This window comes from Arvicanthis niloticus, chromosome 17 (genome assembly GCF_011762505.2).
Source record: "Arvicanthis niloticus isolate mArvNil1 chromosome 17, mArvNil1.pat.X, whole genome shotgun sequence".
In the NCBI taxonomy this organism is placed as follows: domain Eukaryota; kingdom Metazoa; phylum Chordata; class Mammalia; order Rodentia; family Muridae; genus Arvicanthis; species Arvicanthis niloticus.
In genome coordinates, this window is record NC_047674.1 from 45,064,808 (window position 1) to 45,089,195 (window position 24,388).

At 44.1% G+C, this 24,388-nt stretch overlaps 2 pseudogenes; one reads left to right on the forward strand and one right to left on the reverse strand.

Moving 5' to 3' along the window:
- Positions 1–4,310: 4,310 nt before the first annotated feature.
- On the reverse strand, positions 4,311–17,474 carry LOC117722262 (MICOS complex subunit Mic26 pseudogene; annotated as a pseudogene).
- Positions 5,499–5,593, forward strand: LOC117722795 (small nucleolar RNA SNORA17; annotated as a pseudogene).
- Positions 17,475–24,388: the final 6,914 nt, after the last annotated feature.

The window sequence follows — 24,388 nt, forward strand, 5'->3', positions numbered from 1 at the left end:
TCAAAATTTCAAGTTTATCCTTGGGTAAATAGTGAGTTTGTGGCCAGCATGGGATACATATGACTCTGTTTCAAAATACAATGTAAAACAACAGGAAAGTCATTTTATAAAAGTTATAGAAGTGTTTACTCTTGTGGTTTAGAACTCTGAAGTAAGGCTCAGTTGGTGGCCTTTTCCTTATGTCCTGCTTAACAGTTCTGTGCTTATCAGCTGGAATCAGTTGGAAGAAAGACTAGATTCAGAGAAAGGACAGTCCTTCTTAGGAACCTAGAGTGACACAGACTCTACCACTCCAGAAAGAGTAAAAGGGGAAATGACAAGGTTAGCACAAAGTTAGCACCAGGTGGCCTGAAGCACCTACATAGTAGCACCTAGCAGGTACCTGGGCATGCCCAGTGTTAGCTCAGAGGGAGAAGTATAAACCCAGGCTGAGGTCTAAGGGCACACCACAGAGCATCTTAGAGCTGATGAGCAATATTTCCTGGAGTTGGTAAAATTTGCAATCTGGATTTGGTCTTCTTCCTAGTAGGCAGGAAGAGAGGTGGAGGGTGAGGCTTTGGCCAGTCTTGAGGTGGCCGATAATGCTACCCTATATAGCACTCTATCAGATCTGTACATAGAGGGTGGAACAGGAGATAACACAGAACACTTTGAGATAATGCTTAGTTCAATAATTCCATCATTCTTTGGCTGACTCTCAGCAGTGAGTCATGCTAAGAGTCTGAGAATGTATTTGGCCTTAGAACTGACAAGATGTGTGTGTGTGTGTGTGTGTGTGTGTGTGTGTGTGTGTGTGTGTGTGTATGACAAGGTTAGTAACGGGTGGACTGAATCAGCTACATAGTTACAACTAGAGGCACCTAGGTATGCCCAATGTTAGCATGTTGTGATAAAACACCATGACCAAAAAAGCAACTTAGGGAAGATATGTTTGGCTTATGCATTCTGGGGGATCACACACACACACACACCACACACCACATCACACTCACACCACATCTCACACATACACACACACACACACATATATATGGGGGAGAGAGAGAGAGAGAGAGAGAGAGAGAGAGAGAGAGAGAGAAATTAAATAGTTAAATTAGGGAAAACGTTAAGGAAAACAGAAAGGCAGAGGGCAGAGGACAAGTGCAAGGTGACTTTGGACTGCAATCCCAGGCTGCCTCATCACATATACATGCTCATCCTTGTAGAAGATACACAGCCCTTCAGAGTTTCATTTTCCTCACTGCTGAAACGAAAGTATGCAGGTTAGTTTTCTTGTTTTCCTTTCTTCCTCCCTTCCTTTCTTCTTTTTTTCTTTCTCCTTTCTTCTCTTTCCTCTTCTCTTTCTCCTCTTCCTCTTCCTCCTCTTCCTCCTCTTCTTCTTCCTCCTCCTCCTCCTCCTCCTCCTCTTCCTCCTTCTCCTCCTTCTCCTTCTTCTCAACTTGGCACAGAAGAGGGAAGAAGGAACCCTAGGCCAGTCTGTGGGGGCATTTTCTTGATTAGTGACTGCTGTGGGAGGGTCCAGCCCACTGTGGGTGGCACCAACCCTAGGTTGGTGGACTTGGGCTGTGTAAGGAAGGAAGCTGAGCTAGCCAGTAAGCAGCACTACTCCGTGACTTCTGCTTCAGTTCCTGCCTCTACATTTCTACTTTGAGTCCCTTCTCCCACTTCCTGTCAGGACGGACTGTGATCAAAATGTGTAAGCCAAGTCCACCTTCCCCAAGTTGCTTTTTTTGGTCCTGGTATTTTATCAAAGCAAACTGGGACAGAGAGCTAGTGTTTCCACAATTCAGGTGGAGTTGTGCCCCCATATACTCAGAATTCTTGTGCAGACAGAAGACTATAAAGCATCTAAGTGGTTACAATTTCCAGGCACCTACACATGCTCCACTAATGTTAGGCATCTTACTGTTGCCACTGTCTCACGTTACATTAGAAGTGGTGCAGTTAGACAATGGGGAAACATTACTGGGGAGCTTCCTCATTCACAAGTAGCAATAACGGCCAGCCCACACTTCCAGGTGATGTCAACATTTCTCACCAATGCACCAATAAACTGGTCCCAAAGGGCATGACTTAACTGAGAATGACAGGGGACAGGGAGGAAGAACGGGGACACTTTTAACACTCTATACTGTAATGACACATGTGTATACCATGTCGAAGAAAGCACTGTGCGAGCGCGTGCTCTGGTAGTTTAGCATGGACAAACTGTTAGTGACTAGCTTTGCAGAGCTACTGGTCTCTCCTACAGCACAGATGAATGGAGGTTGATAACAGACACCAATTAGATTTACTTTTAAACCGTGCTCGAAGGACTGAAGAGACAGCTGAATGATCGAGGACACTCATTACTCTTGCAGAGAACTCAGGTTGTTTCCGGCACCCACCTGGTGACTCACACTTGTAATTCCACCTCAGGAGTCACCCTTGCCTGGCCTCTGCCAGCAGCCACACACACACGAAGTACACATGCAGGCAAACACTCATACACACAAAACAAACTTTTTAAATAGTTTAAAAATTTAAAAAAAAAAAAAAATCCAGACACCTACAGGAGGTAAGAAGAGTATAAAGAAAGGCAAAAGAAAAAGAGACTCCACAAGTCACAGAAATGTGACCGACCATGTGGCCAGAAGAGCAGGGTGATTGACGACAACTTTTAACTCCCCTCATCTGTCCCCGTTATCCGTCCCTATAAAGCATGCTGGCATGGGATGAGATATCAGGCAGCTTTTTCAAAGACTGTTAGCCTGGTGCTTTCTCGCCTCTTTGTAAAGAAAGCACTGCTTAGAGATTCAGTTATTTCTCTGCCTTTGTGCTAAAAGCTCATGGAGTCTACTTGTCACAAAGGCTCTGTATTTCCCAGCCTGCCTCTCACACTCTGACGCCAGGCAGAATGAAAGCATCCCGGTGCCCACAACAGTCATTTGCAGGGGGCACAGAGGTGATTTCTACTCTGTCTAAGGATGAATGGACATGCTTCTTTGTGCTCCAAAGTTCTCGGTCAGAACGCCAGGACTGGCTCCTTGCCTTTGTGCCTTAAGCACTGCCAATAACCCATTTTAATCCCTTTAGAATTCCTCACAGGCAGCTTCAGTGATGGATGATTTTGTGGGGGAGGTCAACTCTTTGAACCTTGGATATGCACAAATAAATTAGGTGCCTAAGTAACACTGAGAGTGTTACCTTGCGTTTGTTATACAAGATATAGTATATATGCGTTATTTAAAATGTCCTGTGGTTTCAACTTTAAGATTTATGAGATGGGAGATGTGTTTGTACTTGAATTAAATGTGTAAGTTTGGTTACAAATTAGATTTGAAAGATCACATAAACTTTATTTAACCTTTATAACCTCTATGGCCACAGTGTCCTGTTTTACAGGCAACTGTGTTTTATCCCTTAAGGGCACACCAGGGGCACTAAACTATCCCCTTGATAGCCAGAACATTTTTCCCCCCTAGGTACTTCTACTTGTAAGGACAGAGCTTAAACTTCCTCAGAACTGTCAGCTCTACAGTATGGAAGCTAAGCCCAGCTCTCAGACCCTCGGAACATTTTACGGTTTGCCAAACACTTTAAAGATAAAAATCCCTTCATGACTAAGTTAGCTGGAGTCATTGTCTGGTGTTGGTGCTATAGAACCTGGCTGATAAAAACTCTCTGGGACCAGCTCTGTCTGTATGATGTGAAAATGTTCACTGTTTCTGTTCACCCCGAGTTGAGTATCAAAACGTTAAATAGGTGGTTAAATGCCTTTTCCTGAGAAGAATTACCGCCACTGGTGTGATTTTACATTTAAATACGAAGCTAGAATATTTGCTTTTTTCCTTCACTGGTCTGTTTCTTTCAAAGAAACCCTCAGATATTGAAGTAAATAAAATGGAATTCCCTTGAGGTGATTGGAAGGTCCTTGGTCCTGTCTGTCTGTCTGTCCATCTGTCTCTTGCCATGGATTGATACAGGGCTGTTCAGGTGCTAAGCAAATGTTCTACCATTGATCTACGTGAAGAATGCATACAATAATTAGGGTTTTGGGGTGGGGGGAATCTGGACTTTAATTATGTACATAAATAGTGATATAAGAATGAGGAATTCTAAGGCTTGTACCATTATTTCCATGTGAAAGATTGCAGATTAGTTAGCCTGTAATATGGTATTACCCCAAACAGCAAAAGGGCTTCGTGTAGTTTTTCCTGAGGAAAGCCATTTTACTATACACAATACTGATTCTGCCATTTGTCTGTAGAAGTACTGATTTACTGTCTGGGGCTTCCAATGTTTACCTATAACTGATTAAAATGGCAGAGCATGGAGTTTTCTATTTATTTCCAAGTGAATTCTTCACATTTCCTGGCTTCTGAAAATTTTGCGTTCACAAATCTTCTACAGCTATGTACCCTCGTAATCCCCAGTCATATACCTTCTCCCCAGTGATCTGGGCAACGGTGATGACTTGTTGTGGGTAATAGACAGAGGCACCTAATCCCATGAAAAAAAAGGAGGATACAGGCTGGAGAGATGGCTCAGAGGCTAAGAGGACTGACTGCTCTTCTAGAGGTCCTGAGTTCAATTCCCAGCAACCACATGATGGCTCACAACCATCTGTAATGGGATCTAATGCCCTCTTCTGGTGTGTCTGAAGATAGCTACAGTATACTCACATAAATGAAATAAATAAATCTTAAAAAAAAAAAAAAAAGAGGATACACCAGCTTCTTTATTTTTGAACCTCTAGCAGAAAGGAATCCAACAAAACCAGCAAAACCAATAACACGGAGTCTTGGGAAAATATACAGGAGGCACATTTTGAAGATAGTTACAGTTCTACTCTCCACTGGACAAAGTGTTCCACCTTGGGTTGAGTATGGGAGTATATTTCCTGACACAAACTTGTATATGGCCCACAGTGATGTTGGAGTTGTGAGGTGTTTTCTTCAAGTTGAGTCCTTCACGCCTCCACATGCTTAGATTGAACTTCACAAGTAATACTCAATGTCTAGCCTGCCAAAGTATCCTGTAAGAGAGTCACCCGGCTGCAGGGACAGTGGTGAGCCATGTGGTTATAAAAGCCTTCATAACCAAAGCTTAGTGCTTAGCAGGTAGATGAGGTGGTTACCAGGCAGCACAGGGGAAATATCAGCAAAGCTCGAGCAAATATAACTTGCTAATCACTTACTCCCCAAAGCCCTGTTTTCTATTTAAGGGACAGAGTTTAAATATTCCTTTTTCCAATAAGAAAAATATAAACTCGTGTTTTAATTACCTCAAATATTTGATTATAAAACAAAATAAGTTCATGCTTCAAATTGTTCCAAAGGAAATTTTAGGGCTGGCAGTGGATGAAGGTACCTGCCACTGGGCCTGATGACCTGACTTTGGTCTCTACCAGGCTTGGTAGAGCAATGGGTTCTGCAAGTTTGCCTCTGACCTCCATGTGTGTACACATTCATAGATAGGGAGACTGAGTAAACAAAATGTAACAATAAAAGAGGGGTCCTGCCCTGAGAGGCATTGCAGGCTTGGCTGCTTGTGTGCCAGTAGGTGGTAGAGAGAAGAGAGGCTATGTCCATGTTCAGTGATGGCCTCCAGGTGCTGCTAGTTGGTCCTCCTGAACACTGTATTCTTTACCAGGTGCACCATTTACCTTTCAATTTGTCTCCTGCTGTCTACATGTAATTAATTTCTCATTGCCTCCTGTGGTGGTTTAAATAGGAGTGGCCCCATAGATTCCTGTGTTCGAATGCTTGGACCACAGGGAGTGGCACTATTAGGAGGTGTGGCCTTGTTGGAGGAAGTGTGACCTTGTTGGAGGAAGTGTGACCTTGTTGGAGGAAGTGTGTCACTGTAGAGGCGGACTTTAAGGTTATATATGTTCAAGCTATGCCCATTGTGATAGACAGTCTCCTTATGTTGCTTGTGGATCAAGATACAGGAATCTCAGCTCCTTCTCCAGCACCATGTCTGTCTGCATGCTACCATGATGATACTTGACTAATCTTCTGAAACTGTAAACCAGCCCCAATTAAATGTTTTCTTTTATAAGAGTTAAAATGGTCATGGTGTTCCCTCATAACAATGAAACCTAAGCTAAGATACCTCTGAATATGAAATGCTTACCACAGGCTCAAGTGTTTGAAACTTTGGTCCATAGATACTGCTTGTCCTAGCTACGTTTACACTCATCTGAGCAGAAAGCCTTGACTGAGGCATTACCCCTATCAGATTGACTGTGAGCATGTCTAGGAGGCTATTTTCTTGATTTTCCATTGATAGAGAAGGGCCTAGACCACTATGGGTGGCACCATTCCTAGGCAGATGGTCCTGGGCTATATAAGAAAGCTAGTTAAACATGAGCCAGAGAGTGAGTGAACCAGACAAAAAGCAAGGAGGTAGTAGTGTTCTTCCATAGTCCTGACTCCAGGTTCCTACCTTGAGTTTCTGGAGATTGAACTCAGGCAGGTCCTCGTGCTTGTGTGGTCAACAATTCACCAACTGAACTATCTCTCAAGCCCCTGAAGTTTGATTTGACATGTAATAGGAATTATAAATTCTTGCTAGCTCATAGAAAAGACACACAATGCAGGTTATTTTATTTGCAAGCCTTAAGCCTAGATTGGGTTAGTTTGAAGCAATTCTAACTTACTTCCTAGACATAACATCCCTTGTCATTTACTATTTGTCCTGGCCATGTGCTCATGGTCTGTCTCCTCTCATAGCATCTTCATCCTCCCTTGCTCTCTTCCTCTCTTTTAGTCTCTCTTGAGACCCCCTCAGTCAATCTTCAAGTCCCACCTTTCTCCCTCCACTGCCCAATCACAGGCTCTAGCCTTTTATTGACCAGTTAAATTGGGGAACAAGGTTTACATGAGGATCTGTTCGTCAGGGGTAACCAGATCTTGGGAGTCAGTATTTAGCATTTAAATACAAGCAGCACCAGACCAACCACCTATATAGCAAAGTTATTTCCCCATCTAAAATTTCCAGATCTCAAACATTCATAGAGTCTCTAGAAAATAACTGAAGGTACTGAACACTTTGCCTTAATAGATAGGAGGTCCTGAAGTGTGAAGTTCAATTGAGAAAAACAACTGCTAGGGGCATTCAGGGAAAAATTTGTCTGCAGGGGCAGGAAGCCCCATATGCTGTGCCTGGGAACCGGCCAATTTGTCTGCCCATCAGTGGCAGCTCCTAAGGCATCAAGAGGAAGATGCTGTGACTCTGAGCCTAATTTGGATGCAGGAAGGAGACATTGCTCACAGCAGAAACTACGCCAGCCATTTGAAGCACTAAGAAGTTTTAAAGTATCCAACTCTTTTTTGTTAAAGTTTAGAACAGGGAAGAATGAACAAGGTTCATATTTTCTGAAGGTGAACATCAAATATTCCTGGGGGGGTGGTGGTGGAGAAGAAGCAGGTCTTTTGGTCTCCAGAAGATAAAAAGGGTCTGAGAGCAAACACAGGTGATAGTCTACACAGTGGGGAAGACAGAGAACAGAGAGATGAGAGAAGCTGTGAATGGTGGTGCATGTCCATAACACACAATTAAGCCGAGGAGGTGCAAAAAGGTCAGGAATTCAAGGCTGTGCTGGAGGTGGTAGTGAGTTATGGGAGAGTGGAAAGGAAGACCATTAATTTGCTAACTTTTGAAAACTGCCCCATTGGGACAAGGAGAATGCAGATAGAAGAGAGGAATTTTGGTCTTTGCAGGCCACTGTGTAAGCTACCAATGGCTCAAATAGAAATGTGTTCCTTGCAGATCTAAAGAATGGTAGTTCAAGACCAAGGGAACGGCGGGGTAAGTTTTATCTGAAGCCTCTTCTCTTGGGTTGGTGGAGCCATCTGACATGCTTATGTTACTTCTTGCTTATGTGCTAGGATTCGAGAGAACCAGGCCTGCTATAAAGACACAACCATAGCATGAGGGTCCAGAGCCTTCGAAACCTTATTCCAACTCTCAGTATAGTCAAAGATCTTGCCAGCAGTTATTATCACACTGGAGGTTACAATAGATATCAACACATGAGTAATACTTGTTACTCTTAGCAAATAGTGAAATGACAGATCAACAAACTGGAGGTTGCTGAGTTGGATATGTCAGCCTGAGGTCACACCAGAGAAAGACAGAGTTTGGGTTTATACCAGGACGTGGCTTCTACTTCCAATTTGGCTTCCTCACTCCCATTTCTACGAAGCTGAACGCTCGTTATCTGAACGTCCAGGAGGAAGACATGGGAGCAAAGTGAGGGAGGTACCACAAGAGAGAGCCTAGCTTTGAATGGCCTTTTGTCTCCTTTGTCTTGGACAAAGTCTGACTGGGTATCAATAGAATTTCTACATACGAAGGCTGTGGGTCATTTTTCAGAGTCTGTGGGGCTCTAGAGAGATGCCAGAAGATGGTGGGTGGGTCCATGCTATTCCAGTTTGTGAGAAGGAGAAGAAAGTGAATTCTACAAACTTGAAGTACTTGTCCTGGGCAAAGTTCTTGAAGGGTCATCGATTTGCCAAGAGAAGGAGAGCAATTCCTGCCACCACCAAGTTCTTACTGAAATAATTTCAGATGAAGCCCGCAACCCTTGGTGAGAAAGGACAAGACTGTTTTTTTTCCCCCTTTTATTGAAAAAAAATTTTTTCTCACCTAATATATCCTGGTTACAGTTTCACTTCCCCCTACTCCTCCCATGTTGCAGTAATATTTTAAAACGGTGTGCCCCAGTCTGGCTTTTCTTAAGGGGCTGCCATGTTCCTGACTAGGCAAGGCCTGAGGCCACGAGCAGCGGTGGTGCCAGCCAGAAGCACCGGCCCCTGGCACCCACGAGATGGGAGCGTGGGAGATGGCTCTGCCAATCTCCCACACTCTCTCCACAAAGCTTGAGCCCCAGACAATACCCACCATCCACATAGTATCCAGTAGAAATGAGACTCTAAAGCTTAGTTATTATCCAAAGGCTTTCTATATTTAGAAACGCTCAACTAACAAGATGCCCACACAATTAGAGCTGTTTCCCAATATCTAACCTTAAACTATAAATCGTTAATCAGGACCGTCCTCGACCTTCGCAGCGGCTACATCTCCGCCCTCTCTAGCTCCTCCTCTTCCTTTCCTTCTTCCTCTCCTTGCTTCTCTCGCCTTAGCTCTTTCTACACTCCCAATTCCTCCCTACTTCTCCATAATAAAATAATAAAATCTAACATATCAGAATTGGACAAGACAAACAGAAAAAAAAGAGCCCAAGAGAAGGCACAAGAATCAGAGACCCACTTCTTTGCGCGCATGGGAATCCCCCCAAACCACTAAACTGAAGGTCAAAAGATGCTCAGAGGACCTGGTGCAGACCTATGCAGGCCCTGTGCTCACTGCCTCAGTCTCTTGTGAGCTCAGATGAGCTTTGCCCATGATGACTTAGCCATGGTTTCTCCATCCCTTCTGGCTCTCACACACTATTATTGGTTTCCTAAGCCCTGAGGGGAGAGATTTGATGGAATTGCCCTGTTTGAGGCCGAGTGATCCAAGGTAAAAGATGGCAATATTTTTATTTAGATAATATATTTCATCCCTAATGAACATCTTAGAAATGTGTAGACAGGTAGATTCATTACAAAGTAGAAAAATCTCTTTAAAAAATAAATTAGCATTAAATTTCATTGTTTCCATGAAAAAAATATAATTTGGGGTGGTGTATCTTTTAGCCTTGAGATAATTATAGATACAGAGAAATACTTTTTCAAAAAAAAAAAAAGAGGTGGGGTGGATTAAGGAAGAGTTACAGAGTTGGGCAAATATGATCAAAACACATTCTATGAAGTTCTCTAAAATTTAAAAAAAAAAAAAGGCCTATGATTTATTTCTTTCAAAGAGCCAGAAATAATCTTACATTGTAACGTTAATATGGAAAATTATGGAAATGCAGAAAATGAATTGTCGTAGCCTGTCACTCACACGGAGCTGGCAGTCTAAAGGAGAAAAGGAAGCCATGTGAGACAGGGATTTTGGATCTAGCAATTATTTCAAAGTCTCGTAGCAGCCATTGTTCATACAAAAGGCTAGAACAGCTGTAAACTCTTGCAGCAATCTTTACTTCAGAAGCTAGAGAGATGGCACACTGATTAAGAGGACCTGTTCTTGCAAAGGACCCATGTTTGGTTGCCTACCCTGGGTGAATTACAAACACCGAAAGTCCAACTTCAGGGGATCTAACACCCTCTCCTGCATGCACTCACGCATAAAAAATAAAAATTTAAATACAAAAACAACACCCAAGCCCTGAAAGGGCCAGCCTTGATGGTACACCCCCTTAAGACTAGCACTCAGGAGACAGAGGCAGGCATACTCCTGTGAATTCAAGGCCAGCTTGGTCTACCCAGACATCAAGATCAGTCAGGGCTACAGAGTGAGGCATTGTCTCAAAAGCAAAACTAACAACAGCAGGTGGTGTTTTAAAAAGGAAAAGAAAGAAAACCTTACTTGGAGGAAGTGAGAATACAGAGTTTATAGATTTGGGGGAATTTTGTTTTTGTAAACTTTAACTTTCTCCTCCTCAACTCTCTCCTTCTTATCTTCTCTTTCCTCCCTCCCCCTCCCCTCCGCCCCATTATTTTTTTTTCTCTTTAACTTCCCCTGCTGAGAGTTACTTTCCCAAACCAGCTCAAGTGCCTCCTGCCATATGATACCCTTCATCCAAGTGTTGTCCCTTCAGATCAACTTCCCTGTGTTACCAGGACACTTGGACTGAAGCAATAAACTCGTTTTCCAAGGACAAGGCCAGTGGCCCAGATATCTAAGATTTAAAGCTGATTTATGGAGTCACTCCCAGGAGACCGGAATCTTTCATCCCTGGGGGTAAATGTTGTGTTTTATAAAAAGATAGGAAGAAGGAATATGTTTGGCGGAGGCCGGGTAAGGTGTGGGGGCAGAGGGTGCCTCTGCTGGCCCATACTGAGGCATTCCTTCCCCTGAGGGACCAGCCACACAAATATAGAATAGCGTTTATTCAGGACATGGAGAGTGGAGTTAAGAGGGTAGCAGGGAAAGAAAGCAAAGAAAGTGGGCGGGGCATGAGCACTTGGAGAGAGAGGAGGAAGAAGAGTGGGAAGGGGATAAGGGGGCAGGAGCAAGAGAGAACAAGAACAAGAGAGCAAGAGAGGAGGGGGCGAGGAGCCCCTTTTATAGTGAGTCAGGCACACCTGGCTGTTGCCAGGTAACTCTGGGGCGGAGCCTAGACTAAATGCCAACAATGAAGGCCTTTAGGTCCCTCCTGAGTGAGAGAGTGAGAAAAGAACCTCTGGGGTTACTATTTGTAACCATTTGTGAGCCTGCATGAAAAGCAATCTACTGTTCCTGGAGCTCCTTGATACTTTCCTAAACTAAAAATCCTGATTGAAGTTACCTCAATCCCAAGAGTTCAAGGTCACGCTGCTAAAACAGTGAATCCCGGGGCCAGGTAGGTCTACATGAGAATTTGTCTGAACAAACAAACAAAATCAAATACTCAAATAAAATAAGTTTTACGGCAAAAAGTAACCAAAGGAGGTTTAGAGGGAAGGATGACGTGGAGGTGGGGGCGTGGAGATTACAAGGGTTCTTGAGGGCAGCTGTGGGGGATACTCCAGGATTCAAGGGCTTCTCCTGTGGTTGAGGTGCAGTGTGTCCCTGAGTCAGAAGGTGTGGCTGCTGGCCAAGGATGTTGCCACTGTGGGAGCCTCGCAGAAGTTGGGGGTGGGGTGGGGTGGGCTGAAAAGCAGGAGGGATATAAAGGTGGGTAGTGTCAGCTTGAACCATGAACCGGAAGTTCAAGTTCAGCGACCAGCAAGGAAGTTGGGTGAGGTTCATTTGGTCCGTATGGCATGTAGTGCGGATCTTAAGAAACTAAGTTTCAAGTGTTCGAGTTTCTCCCATTTAGAAGCTGTAGAAGTAAGGGGGACATGCGCAGTAGTGGATCCAGCTTTTTGGAGAAGGGACAGGTTGCCGCTGTGAGTATATCGGGGAACTGTGGACCAGCTTTTGTGTGCAAAGCTGTGAATGTAAATGCGAAAAGCAGTTCTCACCTGTCTAGTTTCCTCTCCTTTCCTCCCCTCCTCTCCACTGTCCTGCCCTCCCCACCTTACCACACTCCCCTTTCTCCAAAGCCATGTATGGAGCCCACCCGTGTTTTTTCTTTCTCTGTTCACAAGTCGAAAAATCTTGTTAGCAGGAGAGGGATTTGCTCAGAGGTAGAACATCAACTGGGATTGATGGAGACACTCGGCCAGAAATACCCACTGCCTCCTCCCCTGCATATGGCTCCCAGTGTAGACTTTGGGGTTCTTGGAGAGACTTCTTGCTGTCGAAGATGGCAACTTGAGTAACTACTACAGGAGTAGAAGCAACTAATTTGAACCGTCAAGATGGCTCAGCCAGTAATTGATTCTGCCACCTGACTGGCAGCCTGAGTTAGATTCCCTGCGACCCACATGGCAGGAAGAAGAGATCTGACTTCTCTGAGTTGTCTTTTGACCCCCACACATGTGCTTTTGGCACATACATGTGCACATGTGATACGCTTACAGTAAGTAAAATAAATGTAATTTTCAAACGTTTTAAAGATGTATTTTTAATCTTAAGATGTGTTCGAATGTGTCTGTATATGGGCATATTCACATGAATATATGTGTTCAAAGGTCAGAGGTGTCAGATTCCCCTGGGGGCTGATGCTAAGGACAGGTTGTCAGCTGCCTGATGTGGATGCTGGAAACCCAACTGATGTCCAAACTCTTAAGCGCTGAGCCATCTCTCTGGCCCTTCTAAAAAGGAAGTCACTAAAGAAGCAATGAGTTCATTTGTCAACGTTACGAATGACATTAGGAGTCGGTATTGATTAAGGATGATCAAGAAGATCTCCAAGAAGGTAGAGCAGAAGCCAGCATGATCTCTGTAGCATGGCAGTGGTATGTGTCATAGTGAAAGAGAAGAGAGTCCAAACATTGGTAGAGTCACTTTGGAGACCGCAAGACTGCAGTTAGCTCCAGGTTATGGCAGTGACTAACAACTTTTCTATGCCGATAGTTTTAGGATATATTTATATACCGTATGTAATGACTCAACTAAGTCATAAAGGGCCTGGGTGCCAGAATACACGGACAGCCCTGTGATGGAAGGAACCCGCCTCCATAGCAGACACTAACAGCTGCCTAGAAAAGAAAGTTAAGTACTCTGTGTCCTCCCTCCAAACTGACACAGCCACCCAGAGGCAATTTAGCACCTATAATGACTGTCTTGCTGTCTCTTGAGCCTGTCATAACTCCTGACTCACAGAAGACTCAATCGGTCGGTATATGTGGAATGCACTCTTAAATTCTGTTAAGTAAAGTGGATAAGAGACCAGTGGTTTGGATTGAGCTCCAGCTATGACCTGGATGGGGTAAACCACCCTGTAGCAAGTGGAAAGGGAGATTTGCTCGGTGGTGGACTGCCAGCCTAGCATTGCAAGGCCCTGGGTGCTATCCTCAGCCTAGCAAGGCCAGAGAAGCAGAACCAAGACAAAACAAAAATGAAGTTCCTAAGCTGGAGTCCCATGTCTCCAAGCCCTTTTCTGAGTGTGAGTCCAGGCTCTTCAGCTTGGCTCATGGGAGAGGCTCATTCTGTTTTACAGAAGGAAGTATTGCCACATTCTAGGACTGACAGTAAAGCCCACTTAAGATCCTTAAGCACGGCGGCCAGAGAGATGATTCCATGGCTAACAGTGTTCAGAGGACTCAAGCCTCAGTTCCCAGTGCCCACATCCAATGGCTTATAACTGCCTGTGGTGGTTTGTATATTCTAGGCCCAGGGATTAGCACTATTAGGTGTGGCCCTGTTCAAGTAGGTGTGGCCTTTTGGGAGTAGACATGGCGCTGTGTGTGTGGGCTTTAAGACCCTCATCCCAGCTGCCTGGAATGGAGTCTTCCACTAGCAGCCTTCAGATGAACACATAGAACTCTCAGCTCCTCTTGTACCATGCCTGCCTGGATGCTGACATGCTCTTATCTTGACTCTAATGGACTGAACCTCTGAAGCTGTAAGCCAGCCCCAATTAAATGTTGTCCTTATAAGAGTTGCCTTGGTTATGGTGTCTGTTCACATCAGTAAAACCCTAACTAAGACACTGCCTAACTACATAACTACTTAACTGTAGCTCCAGGGAATCTGACACCCTCTTCTGGCCTCCACCAGTACCTGCACTCATGAGCAAACACCCCTCCACCTCTCTCTCTCTCTCTCTCTCTCTCTCTCTCTCTCTATCTCTATCTCTATCTCTATCTCTATCTTTTATAAAGGATTTTTAAACTCAGTTTGTTGGAATTTTGCCCTTTGACAATTTATGATATCTATTACACTATATTATACTACAATATCCAAGATGCTGAGGTACAGCCATTTAAGCTGATATCCTGTGTGATTTGGTTCTTTCACTCACAGATGGGTGAGTACCAAAGAACCTATCTATCTTAAAGAAGAGCCCAACCCCCAAGTTTTACAAGAACACTGGAGACACAGAAGAAAGGTAAATTTGGTGAGATGGGACACTTAGGTACATAAATGTACCTCTGTGCTGGCTAGTTTTATGTCAACATGACACATGACAAAGTCATCTGAAAGGAGATAACCTCAATTAACAAAATGCTTCCATAAGATAAGGCTGTAGACAAGCCGGTAGGTCATTTTTTGATGATGCCACCCCTAGACTGGTGGTCCTGGGTTATATAAGAAAGCAAGCCATGATGAGCAAGTCAGTAAGTATCACCCATCTATGGCCCCTGTATCAGCTTCTTCCTCCAGATTCCTGCCCTGTTTAAGTTCCTATCTTGTCTTCCTTCAATGATAAACAGCAATGTAGAAGTATAAGCCAAATAAACCCTTTACTTCCTAATTTGCTTTTGATCATGGTGTTTCATCACAACAACAGTAACCCTTACTAAAACAATCTCTGAGTCTTAGTCTCATCTTACCTGGACTCTAGCTCTTAGAGACTGAGAAGCCCTAGACACACATCATGTAATTGTGGAAGCAGATTCTCATTAGGAAAGCCAGAGCAGAAAATGGCTTTTTGTAGGGATGGAAGGGTACTGTAGTGGTGGTCCAGTGGTCCTCTGGGGCTTTCTGTGTTAGCACCAGACAGTCGGTAGACACTTTGTAGTGGCTGGTAATGCTGGAGCCCTGCACTATCTAAATATCCCAGCACCTATTTTTAAATTGTATTTTTGATTTAAATTTTAGTTAGTGTGTGTGTGTGTGTGTGTGTGTGTGTGTGTGTGTGTGTGTGTGTGTAGCATAATGCCTGTGTGAAGATTCCAGGATTACTTTTAGAAGTTGGCTTTCTCTTTCTACAGTGGGGGAGTTCGGGCGATGTAGCTCAGGTGTCAGGCCTGCACAGCAAATGCTTTTATGCACTGAGCCTTCTTGCTAATTTTAAAGTATGTTTTCTTGTTTTCTTTTCTCCTTGGGGGGCAGGTAGGAATGGGAGGCCTTTTGTATTTAAAAAAAGGTTGAAATTTAAAGTGAATCTCTCAACTAAGTGACAGGAAGCTGAGACTGGGATGGGTTTTTACTGCAAAAGAAAACCAGCCCAACTGACAGCACGCTGGTGCTGGTAATCCAGGCACTTGGAAGGCAGAGACAGAAGGTTCACTATACATTTGAGACCAGCCTGGTGTGCAGAGGGAATTCCACCGAAGCCTGAGGTACAATGTGAGATCCTGACTCAAAACAAAGCACAAAATCAAACAGGGTTGGGGTGTAGTTCAGTGGGAACAGTACTTACTGGCATGTACAAGGTCCTTGGTTCAAGACCCAGTACAATAAATAGATGTGTATGTGACTTCTTATGTGGCTTCTTATGTAGACTGGGATTGTGTTGGGTGATATTTAGTAAACCACAGCGCCCGCCGGCTAGCTAATTGGTGGAGCGGATCTGCTTAGCTCCGGCCACCATGTTCTGCACTAGAAGCAGCCAGAAACCAAGCACACCACAGCCAGAAGTGGCCAGAGGCCACATGCGCCACAACTAGACCCACAAGACATGTGGTGGGTGGCTCTGTCAGTTCACCATGCTGCCACTGCAAAGCTTGGCTGAGCCCCTGATAATACCCGCCATCCTGGAGGTACCTGGTAGAAAGAAGACTCTTAAAGCTTAATGATTATCTAAAGGATTTATATATTCGGAAATATATTGATTAGCAAGATGCCCACACAATTAGAGTTGTTAGCCAATAGCTAACCTTTTGATAGAAGTTGCTACCCAGGACAGTTTTTGACCCATCTGACCCATCCGTGGTTCTCCATCGATGCTCCCTCTCTCCTTTTCTCCCCTTCCTCTCCTTCTCTCCTCCCAACTCCTCACTCCACTCCACCTATCACTGAGCTTTATTGCAAATGTTTAGGGGTGGGGGAGGGGGAGATCCCACTACAGGGATTCATCGGATCGTCTGCTCCATCTGAGGTTGGATAGTCTCACAGTGGTTATACACAGTCTGGGGAGGCTGTTCAGCTCACAGAGCTGAACACCTCAGAATGAAAGGGAGATTTATGTAACTCTAATCTGATGGGGACTGCCTGGGAGCTCCCAAGAGTCACTACTGGAAAGCTCTGGGTGGGGGATGGCAGCACTGAAAACTACCGACCGCTCAGAAAGAGCTGAGCACAGGTGTACCTGTGTGAGCATTCCCCCTTCCTCCTCCTCTTCCTCTTCTTCCTCTTCCTCCTCCTCTTCTTCCTCTTCCTCCTCCTCCACCTCCTCCTCTTCTCTTTTCCTGGAGTCCCCAGCCTTTCGAAAATGTTGCCCCAATTCAGGCAGGTCTTCCTCATTTAGACCACTGAGCCACATATCCTACTAGACACAAGTAAAACAATTACTTATCAATTTTCTAGGCATTTCAATCAAACCAATTCGACAGCCAAGATCAACCAGCATAGCACTGGATGGTGAGGTCCATCTGATGAACTAGCTTTTAAGATTTTTTTTTTAAGATGTGATTTTGGTGTCTTAGAGGAAATTCCATAGGGGTTTTGTTTGCTTTTGAGATGTGGTGTCACTGTGTAGCCCAGGCTGGGCTTGAACTCACGGCGATCCTTCCCTCATCTCTGGTGTGCTGGGATTACAGGAGTGTATCACCATGTCCACGTTGCCCAAGTGTTAGTTTGGTGAAGAAGGAGAAGGCTGGGAGAGATGAAAAGTTCTTTCAAAGGGGCCACTCAGGAGAGGTTTTCTGCTAGAGAAGAAGGGGACACAAATTGCCGTTCATACTGAGAACAGTCTAACTTGCCCTTAACATACCCGTAAACAGGTATGTTTTAACAGACAGCTGAACCCGAAAGCAAATTGACAGAAGACAATAATGTCTGGTGACACACTTAATCACATTCATACCTATAGCCAGTTCGTAACGGAAAGCTTGATATTCATCAGCTAACTCAACCCTGAGCTTCCTGGTACCCACACTCACCTGAGTGAGGAACGTCATTCAGAAAGGCACACTGTAGGCACATAACACTTTACCCAACTCAACTTACCCATCCTTAAGGAATGGCTTGGGTCAAACTCAGTGAAGATCATAATTCCTTTCACAAGCTGTTTTACAGATGGGAGTCGATTGCTTTTGGAGGCTGACAAGGTTGTTTTTCCTTGTGGGAGGAGCCAAGTTGGTTTCCTGCTCATAGAGCTATTGATACCTGCTGTCTTGAAAAAGAACCCAAAGGACCAGGCCTGTTCCTGTATCATCTAATTCTTGGCAGGAACACTGGCAGACAGACTATTTGTGATAGCCTGGAGACAAGCCTTTTGCATATCTCAGGAGACATTTTAGTCTATCTTTGAAAAGCTAGCCCAGTATCTTAAATTAAAGTCACGCTTATGAGGTTTCCTTTTGTGCCTGAAAAGGTAGCTTTTGAATGTGTTGGCTACCTTCTCCTGTGTCTCGAACTTTGAGAAGTAGCTAGGACCTTCCAGGGAGGTCAGAATTCCGAGTTTTTTTTTTTTTTTAAATGAAGTCCAGCATCCTCTCTTGGGCATTGTAGCTGGTATCCCTCAATATTTCCTGAAAATCCAGCTGCCCATGTGGAGGATCTTGAAGATTCTGCTTCAAATATGGCTTCTGGTATAGGCTGTGAACCATGGAAATATACACACTGGAGTATCCAGCTTAGAATAGCAGGATAAAAATGACCAGAACTTACATCTAGTAATTCTTCTGTCCACAGCTGGTCTTGACCTTTGGTTGTTTCAGCCAAGAGTCTGCTTGCTGCCTTGGACCCAGTCAGAATTCTCATGTGCTGAAAGCCAGTCAACTTTGCTATAGAAATGATGCAGCTCCCACCTTTCCTTTATATAAAAGGCCACAGGGCCTTGCACGACTCTGTCTTGTACAGTAATATAGACTGTAGAGTCCTCAGATGTCAGGCTGCTGAGATCCATGTAGGCTTGCAGGTGATGGAGAACACCTTCTGTGTTGGTTAATTCTTTGTCATCTTGACATAAACTAGGGTCATCTGGTTGATGGGAGGGGGGACAGGTACTGCAGTCGAAAAGCTGTCTCCATCAGACTGGTCTGTATATAGGTAAGCCTGTGGAGCATGCTCTTAGTTCACGACTGATGCAGGTAGACCCAGATCACCGTGGGTGGTTGTACTGGTGAATTAGTTAAACCACTTTGACTCCTGGCCAGTCACACACTTGCTGCACCCACCCAAGAGATCTCTGGATTGGAGAATGAGAGACATACACGCGCCAGCTAATTTTCATATGCCTTGACTAGGATATCAAATATCAATGGCTGGGCATTTCTAAGCCTTCCCTCAGTTTAGTACACATTTCCCTCCAGTGTTTCTGGCTTAACGCCTTCTAAATCTGTTTTATCTTTGCTGCCCTGTTACCTTCTGGGCCCATCATAGGGCCACTTTCCCTTTCCACCTACATTGCTGGATGATTTTTCTTCTGTAGCTCTTAAATCTACCCATGGCCATTCTCCTTTTCCTCCTCTCTCTCCATCCCTTGGTCCCTTGCCCACAAAATCTAAAAGTCCCTCCCTGTTTCCTTACTTAGCCAATGGCTGTGTGGCAATTCTTTATTATCAGTCGAAGCCAGCTGGGACCAGGTACCCTCAAATCTGGAAGCACAGCTTTTGGGAGCCAAAACAAGACAAACCATTAGAACCAATTCCCAACAGTTGGTACAGTCCCTGAGCAGGTGACTCTGGGAGGTGTGAGAAATCAGGCTGAACAAGCCATGGAGAAGAAGCCAGTAAGCAGGATTCCTTCCTGGTCTCTGTATCAGTTCTTGACTCCAGGTTCCTGGCTTGAGTTTCTGCCTTGACTTCTCTTCATGATGGACTTTTTTTTTTTTTTTTTTTTTTGATCATGGTCCTTATTGCAGCAATAGGAACCAAACTTGGACAGCTTCAACCAATGAGTGATAGCTGGATAGCTGGGTGACTCCAACTCTCTCTCTCTCTCTCTCTCTCTCTCTCTCTCTCTCTCTCTCTCTCTCTCTCTCTGTCTCCTGATCATCTGTGTGGCTCTTGGCTGTCTGGGGGCAAAAATAAGTTTTTGATAGCTGAGAATTAGGCAGCAATGTCTGCATCGTGTCAGGCAGAGCACATCTGTAAACACAAACAGCTTTCTCAGACCTTCATCAGGCACCATTATCTCTCATTCATGAGGACTTTACCCTCACAATCGCATCACCTCCCCACAGCTCCCAGATAGCAGCAGCATCACCTTGGGCGTTAGACTTCATCACATGGCTTTGGAGGGCGGAGGGGAATAAACCTTTAGACCATGGCATTTTGCAGACGTGACCAGAAATAATGTTTAATGAAAGATGTAGACACCCTGTGGCCCATGCAAATCGATACATAAAATTACCCATCACAGTGTAGCGACGTGCCTTCTGTTCCTCGTCTTTTCTAGATGTTGAGCATTGCCTATATTGCTTGGCTCATGGTCTTTTCACCTTCAAGGATTCATAGTATCTTTATGCCTCTGTGACCTCTATTTCTGTGGCTATAAAAAGATATCTCTTTCTATTATACCCTGCTTGTGCCAAGCTGGGAATCTGTTTATGGTCCTGATATTGATGTCCTATTGCCAAGCTAAGGTCAAGGGCTTAACTGAGAGTGGAGGTAGATATCTTTTATTAAGACTGTATGTATATGTGTGTATATATATATATACATATACATACATATATGTGTGTATATATGTATATATATACATACACATACATATATGTATATGTATGTGTATGTGTATATGTGTATGTGTATTGTATATGTATTATTTGGAAAGAATTAGAAGACTTGTCCTTGATGGAGGAGCTATAGGGGGTGGGGAATATATATATATATATTTACTGTCACTGTCTTCAGACACACCAGAAGTGGCCATTGGATCTCAATACAGATGGTTGTTCCTCACCAGAATTTACCTGGAGGGTTAATTCCTTAAGGCACAGTGCTGGGAGCTTTTGGGAAGTCTTTAGGACATGAAGGCACATTGATGTTTTAGTTAAGAGACTTACTTCTCACAGTAGTAAGCTAGGTCTTGCAAACCAGAATTTGTTCTCATACATATGAGCTGTTAATGTGCCTTGGTTTGTCTAACACACACATTACTTATACATATTTCCCTCTTCAGTTTCCTGTATTGATATAATACATCAAGAGACCCTCACCAGAACCTGACAGAGTAATAGCCACTTAACCTTGGTTAGACCTGTTTTCCTTACAACTTATCTAACCTCAGCTGTTTTATTATAGTAACAGAAAGAAGCCTAAAATAGGGCTTAATCCATTCATGAGCATTCTGCACTCGTGGCTTAATTACCTCTTAAGGATTCTATACTATTAGGCCACCATTTTAGGGGTTAGGTTTCAATACATGAATTCTGGGAGACCACAAACATTCAAACCATAGCACAGTGAAATGAAAACTCCTCTTTATCCCCACCCCAACTCTATCCTTCAGTAACTGCCGTTCTACCACACATACATATATTTATATTAGTCTATGTGTCATCTTCAATTGTTCCATAATTTTTCCTGGGAGACATTTGCAAATGTCATTTTCACCACTGAGGCATTGGATAAAATTAATGAGGCCACAGAAATTTAGCTTAATGAGCCAATGAGGTTTTTGTGAGTAGGACATGGGGTTATTTATGAAGCACAACCTTGGGGTTACTTACAGGAGTGTGGGTAACTCTGAGCACTTGCCCCAACACAAAGTCCCATCTCATCATGAAGGACAACCTCAAGGAAGCTGTGTCACAGAGTTCTCCCTTCAGGTAATCTTCTAGCACATACAGATTGCGTCCATCTGGTCTATCCACAGTTTTACAAAACACAGTCTGTCATGGCTGAGAAGGCAAGGCAGCTGAAACCACAGGGTCTGTGTGTGTTGGTGATGGGATGTGGCTTGGGCACAGTTTGGCAGATCTGTGGCAGCAACATACATCCTTAAGGTCCACCCCAGTGGCTTTCTTCTAATAGCTATGTCCCAATCCCCAAAAGTTCTCCCATGTTCCACGAAAGCACCACCAGCTGGGGACTAAACACTCAAAAAACAGGAGACTGTGGGCCCTTAGGAACCAATGAAATCAAGAAGGCAGACTTTTCATAGATGGAATTGGTATCCTTTCACAAGGGCCAGAGGATACTAGAAACCATCGTTATTTCACTTTTCTGTCTTTGCCAAGTAGAAACGCATTATTAAAGATGCCGTTTTGAAAATAAAGACAGGGCTCACACCAGACACTGGACCTGCTATTGTGTACCTTGATGTTGGACTTCAGCTTCTATGTGTATACCAACCCATTTCTGTGCTTCATAAATTCCCATGTTTGTTGTTGTCACTGTCAGTGCTATTGCACAAGCAGAGTGAGACAAGGGTACAAGCAGAAGGGTATGTAAAGGAGATGTCAAGAGGTGTCACAGTCCTACCCTCGGCTGTCCCCACTGTGGCATCCTGTCACAGCTCTCATGAAGTGGAAAAGGAAGGCTCAGCTATCTGTAACACTCTTGGGAGCCAGGAAAGCTTTCATTTCCAGAGTCTGGCTTCCTGACAAGACACAATGGTCAACTGGAAACTGGTTTGAATATCTCAGAGTAGAGACCATGAAAAGCCTCAAAGGTTTCAAGATTGGCCGTCCTAAGTAAGGAACCTCAAAGGCCATGAATCAAGCAAAGGCTTGGAGGTCAAACAGACCAGAAAGAAACTGCAAGTAGAGGCTAAGACACCAAGACCTCAGTCACTGCTCTAGTACTGTGTAGACTAAGTACTAAGTACACGACCAAGGCAACTATTATAGGAGAAAGCAGTTAATTGGGGGCTTGCTTATGGTTTCAGAGGGTTAGTCCATCATCATCACTGTAGGAAGCAGACAAGCATAGCACTGGAGTAGGAGCTGAGAGCTTTGAATCTGACTCACAGGTAACAGTCAGGCAGATAGGTAGGTAGATAGATAGACAGATAGACAGACAGACAGACAGACAGACAGACGGACGGACAGACAGACAGACGGACGGACGGACGGACGGACGGACGGACGGATGGATGGATGGATGGATAGCTAGGGAGACACTGGGCCTGGCATGGGCTTTTGAGACCTCAAAGCTTCCCCGCCCCCTGTAGCTCCTCCATCAAGGACAAGTCTTCTAATTCTTTCCAAACAATGCATCAACTAGGGACCAATCATCATTCAAACATCTGAGCCAATGGAGGCCATTCTCATTCAAACCATCTCAGTGGGGATTCGGTGTTACTTCACCAAATATTCCCAAAGGCCTATTCCTTGCCAGGTGATGTGCTGAGCTCTCAGATTAAGAAGCAGGGAAGATACAGCTCCCTGGGAGGGTCAGGTGTCTAAACACTAATTGTGATGAAATCAAAGGAACAGCCAAGGAAGAATGTCAAAGCAAGAGGAGATTGTTCTGTTTTACTTTCTTCTACAGAGACATATTGCTGCTGTCTCCCTTCAGCAAAGACAGAGCAAGCTAGGGACTGTCTCCTCCTTCTCTCATCCCTTTCTTTTTGGTGTGTGTGTGTGTGTGTGTGTGTGTGTGTATTGGGGGATGCATGTATATGGGGTGCATTGCACATGTGTGCTAGCATATGCAAAGGCCACAAGTCAATATCAGGTATCTTCCCAAATACTTTATTTTATTGAAACAGGTTCTTTTATGTCAATGGCTAGATTGGCTGGACAGCAAGTCACAAGCATCCTCTTGTCTTGGCCTCACCAGAGCTGCAATTACAGATTTATGAAACTGATCCAAGCTTTTTGCATGGTGCTAGTATTGAACTCAGGTCTTCTTCTTGTGTGGCAAGGACTTGGCTCTCAAGCCATCTCTTCACCCTTCCCTTTCCCTTTGTGCCCAACTCCTGCCTGTTATCCAAAGGTTCTCAAGCGCACACAGTGGTCTCCATAAGAGAACACAGTGGTAGATGTGTTCTAACCTGTTGTTGCAACCTCTGATGACTCTATTCTAGGGAAACAAAATTCCCCAGTAGAGCTGTGTTGCCCAGCTCCTTAATCCTCTGTGTGAGGAGGGTTTGCTGAGTTGGCTTTTTATCTTGTGAACAGAAGTGTCCTTAGAAACAAAAAGTCTGTTCAATCCCTAACCCCTATCTTAGATGGAAACAGGACAAATACAGAGAAAAGAGGCAAGTTCCTGAATGGCTCAACCTAATATGTTTTAGCTTTTGATTTGAACTTATATTTATTAAATATTGCTATCTGTAACTATTATCAGCCTCAAATAAAGATAAATAGAAACTCCTATTCATCATTCAGACTTTATATAACTTAACATTTCGGTGCGTTTGATTTTTGGGGGGAGGTGTTTGGGGGTTGCTTGTTTGTTTGTTTGTTTGTTTGTTTGAGACTGTGTAGCCCTGGCTGTCCTGAACCAGACTGGCCTTGAACGTGGGATCTATCTGCTTCTGTCTTCCAAGTGCTGGGATTAAAGGCATCAGGCACCACTGCCCAGCATTTTGTTGCATTCTTTTCAAATGTTTTTTTTAAAAGGCAAACTATTTAGAATTAACTAGTGATGCATGTTCCTTCCTTTGTCCCCACCTCAGAAGAAGACATTACGCTGGAGTGATGTTTTTCTTCAGCCCCATGCACACTATTATATTCTGCTATGGTTCCGTGTGAATAAAGACAAGTACTGGGTTTGTGTCCCTTTGTGGCCTGATGCTTTTGCTTTCTCTTGATGTGGTAACTCCGTTGACTTCCGCCTTCCTTTGTGAGTATGAATCATCTTATCTCTTTTCAATTTTTATCTGATTTATTGTGCTTTCTATTTACCACATCTCTCTCTGACTTCTTGCTGCCTCCTTTTTCTGTACATCGTGTTTTCCTTCTTTTTCACTCCCA